The sequence below is a fragment of the Mauremys mutica genome, chromosome 1 (assembly GCF_020497125.1).
Source record: "Mauremys mutica isolate MM-2020 ecotype Southern chromosome 1, ASM2049712v1, whole genome shotgun sequence".
NCBI lineage: Eukaryota > Metazoa > Chordata > Testudines > Geoemydidae > Mauremys > Mauremys mutica.
In genome coordinates, this window is record NC_059072.1 from 111,271,498 (window position 1) to 111,286,041 (window position 14,544).

Below are 14,544 nucleotides of genomic sequence, written 5' to 3' on the forward strand. Positions count from 1 at the left end.
CTACAGGGAGCAGAAGAGGCACGAAGTGATGGGTAAACTTGTAAATACACCAGATACTAGCCAAGCTCGGTCAGAGAAGCTGGGACTTGCCGTCTGTGAGCTGCAGCTTTGTAGTGGACATGAAGGCAGTTGCAGATGATACTAAACTACTCAAGATAGTCAAGACCAAAGCAGATTGTGAAGAACTTCAAAAAGATCTCACAAAACTAAGTGATTGGGCAACAAAATGGCAAATGAAATTTAATGTGGATAAATGTAAAGTAATGCACATTGGAAAAAATAACCCCAACTATACATACAACATGATGGGGGCTAATTTAGCTACAACGAGTCAGGAAAAAGATCTTGGAGTTATCGTGGATAGTTCTCTGAAGATGTCCACGCAGTGTGCAGAGGCGGTCAAAAAAGCAAACAGGATGTTAGGAATCATTAAAAAGGGGATAGAGAATAAGACTGAGAATATATTATTGCCCTTATATAAATCCATGGTACGCCCACATCTCGAATACTGTGTACAGATGTGGTCTCCTCACCTCAAAAAAGATATTCTAGCACTAGAAAAGGTTCAGAAAAGAGCAACTAAAATGATTAGGGGTTTAGAGAGGGTCCCATATGAGGAAAGATTAAAGAGGCTAGGACTCTTCAGTTTGGAAAAGAGAAGACTAAGGGGGGACATGATAGAGGTATATAAAATCATGAGTGATGTTGAGAAAGTGGATAAGGAAAAGTTATTTACTTATTCCCATAATACAAGAACTAGGGGTCACCAAATGAAATTAATAGGCAGCAGGTTTAAAACAAATAAAAGGAAGTTCTTCTTCACGCAGCGCACAGTCAACTTGTGGAACTCCTTACCTGAGGAGGTTGTGAAGGCTAGGACTATAACAATGTTTAAAAGGGGACTGGATAAATTCATGGTGGCTAAGTCCATAAATGGCTATTAGCCAGGATGGGTAAGAATGGTGTCCCTAGCCTCTGTTCGTCAGAGGATGGAGATGGATGGCAGGAGAGAGATCACTTGATCGTTGCCTTTTAGGTTCACTCCCTCAGGGGCACCTGGCATTGGCCACTGTCGGTAGACAGATACTGGGCTAGATGGACCTTTGGTCTGACCCGGTACGGCCTTTCTTATGTTCTTATGTGGGATGATGCATTTTAGGGCTTGCTGGGCCACATTCGGCCTACAGATTGCACCTTTGGCTACCCCTGACTTAATAAAGAGTACAGAGGAGAAGAGCCAGCTACTACTACATCCCATCAGCTAATTCCTCTCCTTTGCCTTTGTCAGCCATCCTGACTGAATTCTGAGTCCTGCAGCTTGTTTAGACTCATTGCCCTGACCCAAATGACACTGGGCCGGGAGAGTGTGAGAGAAGCAGGGGGGAGAAGGAGATGATGATCTTTAATTAAATATTCACTGGGAGTGTGGTGACATGGTAGCAAATCTCAAGTGAAGGAAAGAGCTAAGATCTTGAAGAACCAGAATATATCAGCAGAACATGGGGAGGGGAAGGATAGCTCAATGGTTTGAGCACTGGCCTGCTAAACCCAGGGTTATGAGCTCAATCCCTGAGGGGGCCATTTGGGGATTTAGTTGGGGATTGGTCCTGCTTTGAGCAGGGGGTTAGACTAGATGATCTCCTGAGGGCTCATCCAACCCTGATAATCTAACACCATAGCAGAGTAAAGGAAATATATAACTAGTTGAAATCTGTAGCATGCTGGGCTGCAGTTTTGGATAACACAGGCTGTTTCTCACCCATATCCACCAGAGCCTTTAGAAAGCTGGAAAATCAGCCACCTCATGATTTTCTGACTACATGGCCTTACTGAACTCCCCATTTTGAGTTTACCGCTTTATCTGAGCTTTTCCTCATAGGCTCTCCCATTAGCTGGCCCTTTAAGTCTATGAGAGAGAACCAGCTGCAGCCTGAAGGTGATAATTTTAGCTCCCTGTGCTGTAAGCTGTTGATCCCTCTCTCCTGGCAGGAGAGTACTCTTGTGACACAATAGGATATGTCTGTATCAAATTGTGAGCTCTTTTTGTAGAGATGTTGACTACTAGGCTAACCTTGTCTGAGGGCAACCTATCGTACTGGGCACAGCTCAGGAGAAGTGTTTAACATCTCATTGAAGAACTACACTAAGAGCCATCACACTGCAAGCTAGGGCCACTGATTTTGTTATTGACCCACTCCCAGGAAGCAATGGTTTTTCTACATGAGCCCACATGGGGTGGGAACACAGACCTGATTGCTGGATCTGTAACTATACCATCTGTCCACATGGCTCAGAGACAGAGGCTCTATTTAAGAACAGGGTTCTTCTGCTCTGTGCAGGACAGAGAGGGGCCAACCATTGGCACATTTAAGTACGGACGGGAGACAGAGGGCAGGAGGGACTCTGTGCATGCTGAAACACTGCTGACCCTTGGACTCAAAAGAAGGGGTGAGCTCAGACTAGTGGAGGGTGCATCTGAGAACTCTTGTTATGTCTAATGTTCTGTAACTCTCAAGTGCTTTCAGATTAAAGACTGTGGTTAAGAAATTCCTTTGCTAAGCCTGTGTTCCTTGCTTTCCTGCCACTTTGTTTCCAGAGGGGTTACACTAGAAGCCCAGAGTGCCCACAGCCTAGGTGGAGCTTTGGGGAAGCATGTGTAAGTGAACAGGAAGCTCAGGAGAGACACTGCTTTCAAGGTCTAAGGCAGCTGGACAGTGGCATCCCATGTCCAAGGAAAGGCGTCTGACAAGCGGTCGGAGCCTGGGGGGGATATCCTGGAGTCCCAGATCTAGAAACAGTGACTAGACGCTACCTGTATCTAGTTGAGCTGGAATCATGTGGGACCCAGTGAGTGGGTCCACTCACAACAAATTGGTGGCCATACAGTGGGGTACTAAGCCAGAGTAAAGCAACTGTATTTTGTATTTATATTGTTTTCTCCTGTGGTTCTTTTCCCATTCTCGAGGAAGCAGCACATCATCCCAGTGGGATAACACTAGGCATTGATAGCTTCTTTGTGTAATGATGAGTTAAGGATGTGAGAACAATGAAGCTAAGCAAACAAGACAGTGCTTCTGTCAAACAAGTGACTGGCACAAGTAGGCTTAGCCATCTGTTCCCAGTCACTTACCCAGAGACAAATAAAGCAATTTTTTTTTCAAATTAAAACATTTCCTTTTTTAATCTGGTACTGAGCCCTTAAGCTTGAGTGAGAAATCATAGAAATGTAAGGCTGGCAGGAACCTCAAGACATCAACTAGTGCAGCCCTCTGTGCTTACGCATGACCAAGTAAACCTAGAAGACCATCCCTGACAGGTGCTTGTCTAACCAGTTCTTAAAAATCTCAAATGACAGGGATTCCACAACCTCCCTTGGATTCCAGTGTCTAACTATCCTTACAGTTAGAAAGTTTTTTAATATCTTACCTAAAACACCCTGACTACAGATTAAGCCAGTTACTTCTTGTCCTACCTTCAGTGGACAAGAAGAACAGTTAATCACTGTCCTTCTTATAACAGCCCTTAACATATTTGAAGACTGTTATCAGGCTCCTCCTCACTCTTTTCCCAAGACTAAACATGGCCAGTTTTTGTAACTTTTCCTTGTAAATCAGCACTACTGTGTAGACACTTATGCCCCATTTTGTATTTGTACATTTAATTTTTTTCTTCCTAAATGTCGCATGTTGCACTCGTCTGTATTGAATTGCATCTTGTTGATTTCAGACCAGTCCTCCAATTAGTCAAGGTGTGATCATGCCTTTGGGGGTCACAACTGAGAATACCGAATTTAGGACAAAATAGGGTAGATACACCCCAAAACTGGAGGTTATTCACCCATGAGATATACCATGCCAGCAACAAAAGTAAACTTCTGTTTCACCACACTCGCTAATACGAGGTCAGAAAATCAGTTTCCTTAGGCATTCCAGTCTTTGTATCACCACCAAAAACATTGGATTTAAAGATGAGTGGTTCTTTAAAAACAGTCTCACCAAACAAAAGGTTCATCTGATCCCAAAGGACCAGCCACACAACCAGGTCACTATACATCTCAAAAATCACACTGTTGCCAATCCTTTAGTATCTAAAATCTAAAGGTTTATTTATAAAAAGAAAAAAGAAAGGTGAGAGTTAAAGTTGGTTAAAGGAATCAAATACATAAAATAATTGCAAAGTTCTTGGATCAGGCTTGTAGCAGTGATGGAATAAACTGCAGGCTTAAGTCAAGTCTCTGGTTGCTACCAGAGGATTGAGGATCATTGGAAGGTCCTCGATCCCTTGGTTAGAATGCTCCCATTAGTATAAGTCCATAGTCCAGAGGTTTGAGTAGGAAAGAGGCAAAATGGAGGTGTTTCCATGGCCTTTACAGCTTTTGCCATGTGGAGGGAAATCCATTGTTTCAAACAAAGACCTCAGCACAGCTAGTGAAAAATCACAGGTGACAAGATGGTGTTTGGAGTCACATGGGCAAGCCACATGTCTATGCACAATTTCGCTTAGTCATAGCAGGAAGCCATTACCTATACTTCAGATGGAACGTCCACAGGAAAGTCCATTTAGTGTAGATGGGCATCTCTCATGGTCAATTGTGAGTTAAGTGTCCCTTGATGAGCCACTTTATTTGAATAGTCCCTTCATGATGTGCGGGTGTTACTCCAGGAACAAACATTTGAAATCCAGGTATAGGTACAAAAATGATACATGCATACAAATAGCGTAATCATATTCAGCAAATCATACCCTTTCCATAGACACCTTACTTTACAACCTTTGTACAAGATTTGTTGTAAATATATAACAGTGGTTGAAAAAATGATCTACATGGTCATATTTTATCAGATAAAGTCACACAATTCTAATCCTATCTTCCAAAGTGCTTGCAACCCCTCCCAACTTGGTGTCATTCACAAACTTTATAAGCATACTCTCTGCTCCATTATCCAAATTGTTAATTAAAGTAATGCATGGTACTGGACTCAGGACAGACCCCCCCACAGGACCTCACTAGATAATGTCCAGTTTGACAGTGAACCATTGATAATTACTCTTTGAATATGGTCTTTCAACCAATTTTCCACCCACCCAGTAATTTCATCTAGACCACATTTCCCTAGTTTGCTTATGAGACTATTATGTGGGACTGTGTCAAAAGCCTTTCTAAAATAAAGATATTTAATGGCTACTGTTCCCCTATCCACTAGGCCAGTAACCCTAGCAAAGAAGGAAATTAGGTTGGTTTGAAATGGTATGTTCTTGATACATCCATGTTGGCTATTCATTATAACCCTATTATCGTTTAGGTGCTTCCAAATTGATTGTTTAATAAATTGTTCCAGTATCTTTCCAGGTATTGAAGTTAGGCTGACAAGTCTATAGTTTCCTGGGTCCTCTTTCATCCCCTTGTTTAAATGGATGTGACTAGCATGGTGCAGTATGAAAAGGTGATGAGCTGTATGTGTTTGGAATAAAATACAAACAAGCAACTTTTTTCTGTCTCACTGGGACCAAAGACAGGGCTACATCTCTCATGGGTGCACACGCTCACTCACTGCCAAAGGACTGGCTTGTCCAGTCAGTGCTTCCTCTTCTGGGTCTGTGGTTCTTTTACCCCTTGCTTAGCTCTTGTCACTGCAGTGTAACCAAAATGTTCACACTTGATGCCAAAAGTTAGGCACCGATAGCTATCTTCAGGCAACTAAATAAATGACCTGATTGGTCAGAGGTGCTGAGCACCTCGAGCTCCCATGGACTTCAGCTGAGTTGCAGAAATTCAGTGCATTCAGGTTTTGGCCTTTGTAGAGGATTCTCCCCATTACAACAATAATGCCAAACTTCCCTATAAACATTTGGATAGCAATGTTACATTTGCTCACAGGATAAAGGCAGCCCTGGAGTGACTTCAAGGTTGTCCCTTTACTCTGGGATTGCTGACAATATGAGCCTTATCAAAGCCAGCAGCCGTCTGAGATAAAGCAAAGCCAGGTACACGCAAGAGGGTTCATTGATGTATTTTATATGTTGACGTGAAAGAACTGAGCTCTTGTCCCATCTTGAAATTATTCACTCTCCTGTAGCATAGGGAAATCCACTTTTCTCCCTCCATGTTGTCAGGGAAGAGTGCAGTCAGACACCAGGCACTGTCCTGAAGCTGGGCTGTATGTAATAATGTATAGCAATGACCAGTATGAGGCAAACCTCAACTGAAAATGCATCACAAAGATGGACAAGTATAATTATCCTTCTTTTACAGACAGGGAAACTGAGCCACAGAGACGTAAAGTCATAGAGTTTAATGGTAGAGGGGAACACCAGATCACGTAGTCTGATTTCCTGTATATCACAGGCCACCAGAGAGTTGCCAAACATCATAGAACAAGTTGAGCTGAAGAGAGAACCCAGGTCCTCTGTGTCCCTGTCCTATTTGTTCCAAATTAAGCAAAGCTCTTGCCCGTGACACTACTATCCTTGGTGCAAAACTCGCTGTGATCTTGGACAAATTCCCTTTATTTTCCCTTTTGTGAAATATGACACAATGATATTATTTATTAAAGTGATAGACTTGGGTTGCTTGGGTCCAATGTTTAGGTTTTGTGTAAAAAAAAAAAAGGTTTTATAAAACCTCATTCCTTCATTTAAAACAAATGCATTTTAAAATGTAGTTTTGATTAAACTTCTTTTTGTTGATGGTGTTAGAAATGAGAGTAGGGAAATGCGGGTGGGTGGGTTTAAGTTATGACTTTTTTAGTTGAGCATGTACTGTAGCAAACAATGAAGTCACAGTGACAGTATATTCTCAATATGGCCACAAGAGGGTGCACCAAAGTGCCTCTGCCTACTACTGTACATAGGCCAACTCCATTGCAAGAAAGGCTAGTAGAAAAATGTCTGTCGAAATTGTTTTTCAAAGGAAAATGAGGGTTTTGATTAAAGAATTTTTTTTTGTAAGAAGTATCTGCTTTTCATGAAGACAATTTTTTTGTCAAAATATTTTGGCCAAAAACTTTCTGGTTTTCAGCCAAAAACTTAAAATGTACCTAGAAAATTTCAGCAGAAGCAAAAGTTTTCTTTGTTGAAAATTTCCATGAGAAGGAACACTTTTTTCAGACCAGCTCTTATTGCAAGTCTGTTTTTTATTACACTCGTGAGGGGAGACTAAAAGAGACACTGGAACAGCATGAGACAGAAAAAGAAAGATGTGAATGATAATCTTCTTCATGAGAGTTTGCCGGCAGAGGGAGTGTCTAGGGAGACACTGTATTATTGAGCACCAGTTCCAAAGGAGCTGCTGTGGAATGCCAAATAAACCACACAGAAAAAGAGAGAGAGAGAGGTAATGCACACACAGGGAAAGGAGTAGAGACATGCATTTCACTCACAGATCCTGGCAGATAAACATCTGAATTCAGATGAATACATATTAGCAAACATATGAAAACATGCATAGAGAACACCACACACACAAATATTTGGCACTTCCATAGCATTTTCCTTCTGACAATTTAAAAGTATTTTGTAAACACTTATTGACCAAGCTAAAAAAATAATAATAACCTTGAAACGTACGAAAGTATCCTTATCTCCATTTTACAAAAATGAAGAAATTGATGCAGGGTTTAAAGGCCACATTTTCAAATACCCCCTCTATTTTTAGGTGCCCTATTTTAGACACTTCTGACCTGATTTTCAGAGATGCTTAGCACCTGCAGCTCCAGACTATTTCATCGGGTTTGGGGGTGTACTATTCAGTAATTCTGAATATCGACTCCAAAGTGAGTCAAGTTTGGGTACTGAAAATAAGAAGCCACTTTAAAAAATGTTGACCTGAATAACATACCTAAATATGCACAGGGTCAGTGATAGTGTTGGGAACAAAATCTGGATACACCTGATTCCCCCACCTCTACTCTAGCCAGTAGACTATGCTCCCCCTCATCCATTTTCTAACCACTAAACCATGTTGATCTCTGTGACGGAATAGTCTGTCTCCTTAAGGGTAGTGGGGCATAGCAGTCAGCCCACCGTGTCCTGTGGTGTGGCCCTTTAAGATTTTGTGGAGTCTGATATATAAAAGGACCTAGGAGATATCAAATAGACAAGATAGAGGTAATATCTTTATTGGATCAACTTCTGCTGGTGGATGAGACAAGTTTTCCAGCTACACAGATCTCTTGTTCAGGTACAGAAAAATGGTAAAAGACAAAAATAGTTATTGGTAGAGAAGAAGCAGTCCTGGGAATAAATAGTGTTAGGAAGGAAATCCTATTACTGTTCCTTTAAGGGTTGGGGACCAGAAGCCTTGCAGAAGTGAGCTGGGCAAGGTTCCCTTCTCTCTCAGCCAGTTGGGATGAGCCTTGGGAAGGGGCACTGCATATATGCTGCCTCTTCCCTTGTAACAGAAAGAGGTCTGCCTGGTAAACTCTCTGAGCCTGAGGACCAATTGGAAAAGAGAGGCCAGCTGAAGGAGAAGCTAGCTAAGGCCCTACAGCTGGCCTAATTTACAACTTCAGCTCCAGGAAAGAAAGCTGGTGGACTTTTGCCTTAGGGAGAAGCAGAGAGATTGGCTGAACAACTTCTTCAGCTCCAGGAGGAGAGTTGATGAGGGACTCCTGTCTTAATGAGGGATACCAGAAGGACTGTTTGAAATACTGCTCAGCTGTTGCTAAAGAGGACACAGCATTGCTGGGAACTGCTTTGAGGAAGCTCCTCAGTAGCTGGTTGGGGAAAAGTGCCGATGAGCCACAAATACAAGGTTGGGAATAGGGGAGTTACCAGACCTGTGGAAGATGCTGACAAACAGGAAAAAGGTAGGAGCAGTAGAGAGAAGTGGTGAGGGATTGAAGGATCAGCCCTTGGCTGCCTTTGGAACCCAGAGGAGAGGGTTGGTGGGTGAGCAGGCAGGTAGGTGATCCTGGTTCCACCTACCTCTCCTCCAGACCAAGAGGAAAAGGAAGTACAGGACAAAGGCCAAGAATGATGAGCCCCAGCTGGGGACCAAGGGCCAGGCATGCAGGCCTCTAGACTCTGAGTTTTCCTATTTTGGACTTTCCTGTTAACCCTAGAAAGGGATGGGACAGTGAGATGACAGGGCTGGGCTATGGAAGCTCCACTGTTGCAGAACAGGAGCATGGACAAAGTGGTGCTAAAGTAACCACTACCGTGCCATGGCCTGGTACAAAGAGATGCTATGGAGGTGGGCATGCCCTGTGACAGCCCCCTCATCAAAGAGATATATGCCAGTGTACATGTGCTGAGACATGGACAGATATGTAGAAAGGGTGACATGAATGGTCCTGGATTATTAGGCATATACAAGGGCATGTACATACAGAGCAGTATGGACAATGATTAAAACATGTAGATTATAAATCCCTTTAGGTAGAGATTGTGCCTATCTCTGGGTTTTGTACAGAACAAACACATTGGCAGTGTTCAGCAGATAAAAGCAATAATAAACCCTGCCATGCAGGCTACAAGCAAAAGGTGAATTCAGTCTTCAGGGCCCATTCCCTCCTTTGCCTCTCTGCTGAGGCTTCCAGCAAGGAGGTCAATTGTAGTGGTTGGTTTGTGTAATATGACCACTCGTTCTGCTCACTAGGGATCTGATCCAAAGCCCATTGACATCAATGGAAATACTCCCATTGACTTCAGCGGGCATTGGATCAGGCCCAGGAATCAGGATAGAGATACCTTTCTGGTATGTAAAGCCCCTGGAGGGCCTTAATCACGAGCCCTCTCAGAGAGTTCGTGTATCCCGGTGATGACAAGAGATGCAGCCCTCCTGGAATCAGAGCAGCACCTAAATGTGAAGGAGTGGTCTTAGTAACCAGACACTCAAAAGAGAATTGTGAAACCAGAAAGGAACTTTCCAGCAAGCGGATAGCAGCCTGAGGGGTTAGAGCCAGCTCCACTTCTGGAATGGAAGGTCAGGCAAGTGGCCAGCTGAGATGCCTATTTTTCTACTAAACCCTGTTCAGTTTGTCTCACACTCAAACCCCTTTAATTTGTCTTATTCACCTGTTATGTCCTGTCTGGCACTTAGACTGTAAACTCTCTGGGACAGGGAATGTTGTCTTCCTCTCTGTTTCGCACCTAGCACAATAGGCCCTCCTCCTTGATTGGAGTTCCTAAGTACTACTGTAATATTTAAAAATGGGTCAGATTCTCAGCCAGTGTGCCAGCCGGTTGAAATCAATGGAGTCTCCCTGATTTATACCAGCTGAGAGTCTGCCTAATAGCTCGTCTGATTACTTCTTACTGTACTGAAGATATCCAGGAACAGAAGATTAAAATGGAAACCTAACACCACACAAAGATAAGGAATTTAGCCTTTAAAATCTTCAGGGTAATGTCTGGAAAGGAATATTTAAGCCCAGGATGTCTCCTGGCTGTGGCTCGCAGAAGGGTCCTCTAACTAGTTGGAACTCAGAAGAGCAGCCTGGGTGAGTAATGAAGTAACATAGCTGCACGTAGACCCACACTCCTCCTCTTGCCCTTGCCCTCCGGCTGACACTGCAACAGGATTCCACTTCCCAGCTGTCTGGCTGGGTGCTCACAGCCTGCAGAGACCTGCTTGTTGGATCAAATGTGTGCTCTGCCTCTCTCCAACTCCTCTTGTCTTTTTGTCTCAGTATCTGGCTTGCCCCATCAGCTTCCCTTTCTCTCCTCTCCCTTGATCTAGCATCACCTTCCCTTGCTTGCTTCCTCATCAGTACTTCCCCCTTTTCTCTTTCACCTCTCCTTCCACTGAGTTCTGCCTTTCTCTTGTGCAGATCCATCTCCCTTTTTTCCCCTGCCTTGTGTCCATAGGTGCTCCTTCTTTCTTCCTCACACATAATGGCACTCTGCACTGCTGTTCTCAGATCCATTCAAATCTCAGCTGCCATATGGCTTTCTGGGCTACAAAGCAACATAAATAATGTATCACTTAAATAACTGTCCTATCAAATAAATAAATAAATATCTATATATCCATCCTCCTAGTTAAGTGTATTTACAGTACTGAATTGAAGGTGTCCAGGAATCAACTGGCAGGCAGCAGGATTGAGCTGCTATTAGAAGAAAGATAACTTTCCTTCCTAGGTTGTCGGGATGCTTTGAAGGGGGTGCTGGTGGGGGAGTTTATTTCCATAATCCAGAGGAATTAATGAACTTGAAATCCAAGAACAGCATGGCCCCAGCAATCACCACTTGCTGGTGGGGGTGGGGAGGGTTGGTTGATGAACAGAAGTAGTTGCATGGAGGAGGAACCCCCTTTAATATGCAGAATACTGGGAGTGCACTGAAAAGGATTAGCTGGAACAACTATTAAAGCCAGGATGTACAGGCTAGACACTCCAGTAACTCCTGTTTAACACCCGAGGTAGATTTATCCTAGTGCTTGAGAAAGCAAGTAGAAACTAAAACCAGCCATCCAGCTTTGCATGAGAAATTTAAAAGTAGGTTAGCAGAGAAAATGAGCCTATACAACAATGAAGAGCAGCCGGGAGGCACAACAGTAACTATTGCATTGTGCTTACGAAGCTAAAAATGTAAAGATGAATAAATCCCCAGGCCTGAATAGCTTATGTTCTGAAATATTTAGAAAAGCTGGGCCTGGGCTGCATAGATTGAAGACACCTTCAAAGGTAAAGTGAGTTCATGCCCATCATTTTAGTTACACCCACTGGCTAGTGTCTGTCTATCTGAAGTTTGGTTCCCCAAATCTGAAAGAAGTTCGGATTTGGGTGACTGCTGCTTGGGGTCAGGTCTATTTCTGATATTGAGAGAACACTGAGCTTCTGGTGGCTACTTCATTAGTTTGCTCAGGTATATTGAGACAACATAGACAACATGGTGGATAGGGTACTGGGCTTCAAGTCAGGAGGTCTGGGTTTATTCTTGTCTCTGTCACTTACTTGCTGTGGGGTCTTGAACATGTCAATTTACTGCTCTGTGCCTCAGTTTCCCTACTTGTCAAATGAAGTTAATGGGAATGGCTCCCCTTTGTGAAGTCCTGTGAAATGTATGGCTAAGAAGTGCCAAGTATTATTTCTATGTACTACATAATGGACCAGATAATCTCTGATTTAAGTGCATTGAAGTCAGGAAAGTTACACAGGTGATTGATTTAGTCCTATGACTAAAAGGATCTTTGGATCTAAAAGGCCAGATCTACTCACTTCAGTGGAGCTATATAAACTTACACAAGCTGAGGAGCTGGCCCTGTGTCATTTAAAAGCAAAAAACAGGTGCTGTTGCCCATCTCGACTTGAATAAACCCTTGAACAATATACAAATGGTTGGTGTGGGGGTGGGGTTGTTTTGGGCTTTTTGTCAGATATTGAATAAAGATAGCAAGCTGGTTAAATGGGCAGGTAATTATCATTATCAATGAGTGGTAGTGTAGGGAAGCCCACAGTGGGCTGCTTCTTTTTAGTGTGGTGTTTAATAACAGTTGTGCCTGCAGAGTGGCAGAAAAAAATGGAAATGTTATTAGCTTGAGCAACAGAATGGATTGTTTTTGGAAAGAGATTTAAACACATTAGGGGAGTGGTCTAGCAAATGGCTACCACATTTATGTGAGAAAATGCACAGTGCTGCACAGCAATGGCTTTTCAACTAAGTTAGCATTAAAGCCTTCAACTAAATCCGCCTGTTTGAGGGGCTGTCCCTGTTTCTAGATGTTCTGCTGTGGCAATAGTTATTGAAACTGTCTTGTCAAGACTGGAACTGCTGATCTCTCCATAATGTAGTCTGGAAAGGACAAGAAACACCATGCTTAGCAGGAGGCACAATTCTCCACCGTGTCCATGTGAGCACCTCCAGGTACCCCAGAGTACATCTGAAACATCTTCTGAGCAAGGCTCAAGACTTTGCTTGGTTTTGTCCTTACGTTGCTGAGTTTATGTTGCTTTTTGTGGGGTCAACTTATTGCACTTATGGGTAAGTTCTGTTTATTGTCTGAGCTAGGGTATTGCACCTGTTCTGGGATTTATTTTGGCAAGCTGCCCATTTATTAATTACATTTTTAGTGGGTTTTTTTCTTATGAGTGGAAGGTTGGCCTTGCGGGTTAAGGCATTGGACTGAGACTTGAGAAATCTGGGATAAATTGTGGACTATCATAGAATTCCTGCACGACATTGGGCAAGTCACTTAAACTCTGCACCTCAGCCCCTCATCTGCAAAAGGGGATAATATTGCTTTTGTTTATCTTGTCCATCTAAATCAAGAGCTTTTCAGGGCAGGGAATGTCTCCTACTTTATATATGTACAACATCTTGCAGAGCAGGGGCCTGGTCTCAGTTGTAGTCTTAGATAATAAGGTGCAGATGAGATTGGAGGAATAGGCTTCTAAAAGGGTAACTTTCCTGTTAACAAGGATTACTACTTTACTCACACGCAGCACTCATCACCCAAGGAGCTCAACGCCTTTCCCATGTGACCATTATCCCCTCTTCTGCAGATGAGGAATCAAAGGAGCGGAGAGGTAGGGTGACAGATTGTGGCAATTGGGAGTAGAACCCAGGCCTCCTGCCTCCCAGTCCTTGGCTATCAGCACTGTTACTGCCCTGGAGCAATAAAATGTGAGATGGCCCCCAGCAATGAAAAGTAAGTACAATTTTTATTTTTTCATTAATATAGCTGAGCACAACTAATGCACAAATTAGGAGATCAGACATTTATCAGCTACACTTAGGACATTGATTCTTTAAGGTCTGTCCCTAAGCTTTTTCGCTGAGAGGAGATTCATTCATTTAAATTCCTTTTCTCTTTTTTGTGCCAGTGGACCAAGCAATTGTTTGGAAACATATTGTTTAGGTGCTGCAAAGCAGGTCAGTCAACGACAAGGTTGTATCAAATAGAGTATTTGAAACCAAAGATGGGAAGATATTATTCCATTGGGCAAGGCTTTGGTGGGATTTACATCCAGTTACGGGGGTCTTGGGTGCAATCCTGTGCCTCCTGAAGTCAATGGGAGTTTGTAATTGAGGTCAGCGGGTCCAGGACTGTCCCTCAGGTTGGTCGCATTCTGGACAAACTGTGAGGGGGTGATTGTGCCACCTCAGTTCCAACCTCAGCTAGGTGGCAACGAGGGCCAGGGCTGGGCAGGGTTGAGGTTGTAGTTGCTATCTTTACTCATATAATGCCTAGAGAAAACCACTGAGATTGGGACCCCATTATGTTAGACCAGTGGTTTTCAACCCCCCCCCCCACACACACCAAGTCAAATGGTGGTGTGGACCCCTTTTGAAATCTTACATAGTCTGTGTACCCTCTGGGGTCTGCAGACCAAAGGCTGAATACCACTGTGCTACACCCTGTACAAACACCCTGTAAGAGAGAGTCCCTGCCTTGAAGAGCTCGGAGTCTAACTACACAAGACCAGTGAAGACATGGGGAAAGGATTATATTCCCAATCCTCAAATGGGGATCGGAGGCACAGACTTGCCTGAGGTCACCTGGGAAGTGTCAATGGTAGAGCTGGGAACTGAATCCAGAATCTGAACAAGCTTTCTCTGAAACATACAGTTTTGCCTCACTTCCTTTAATCATCATCCTGA

The 14,544-nt window shown here is 43.3% G+C and overlaps 1 protein-coding gene and 1 long non-coding RNA gene across 5 annotated transcripts in view; one reads left to right on the forward strand and one right to left on the reverse strand.

Annotated features, from left to right (window-relative positions):
- Positions 1 to 14,544, reverse strand: part of NINJ2 (ninjurin 2) — an 85,974-nt gene that overhangs the window by 10,467 nt on the left and 60,963 nt on the right. The window lies entirely within an intron of this gene.
- The window catches only part of LOC123366513, a 33,104-nt gene continuing 26,982 nt past the window's right edge, over positions 8,423 to 14,544 (forward strand). For both annotated transcript variants that reach the window (XR_006578114.1, XR_006578112.1), the window contains exons 1-2: positions 8,423 to 8,807; positions 13,446 to 13,591. This is a non-coding gene — a long non-coding RNA (uncharacterized LOC123366513). The remainder of the gene's footprint in view (positions 8,808 to 13,445; positions 13,592 to 14,544) is intronic.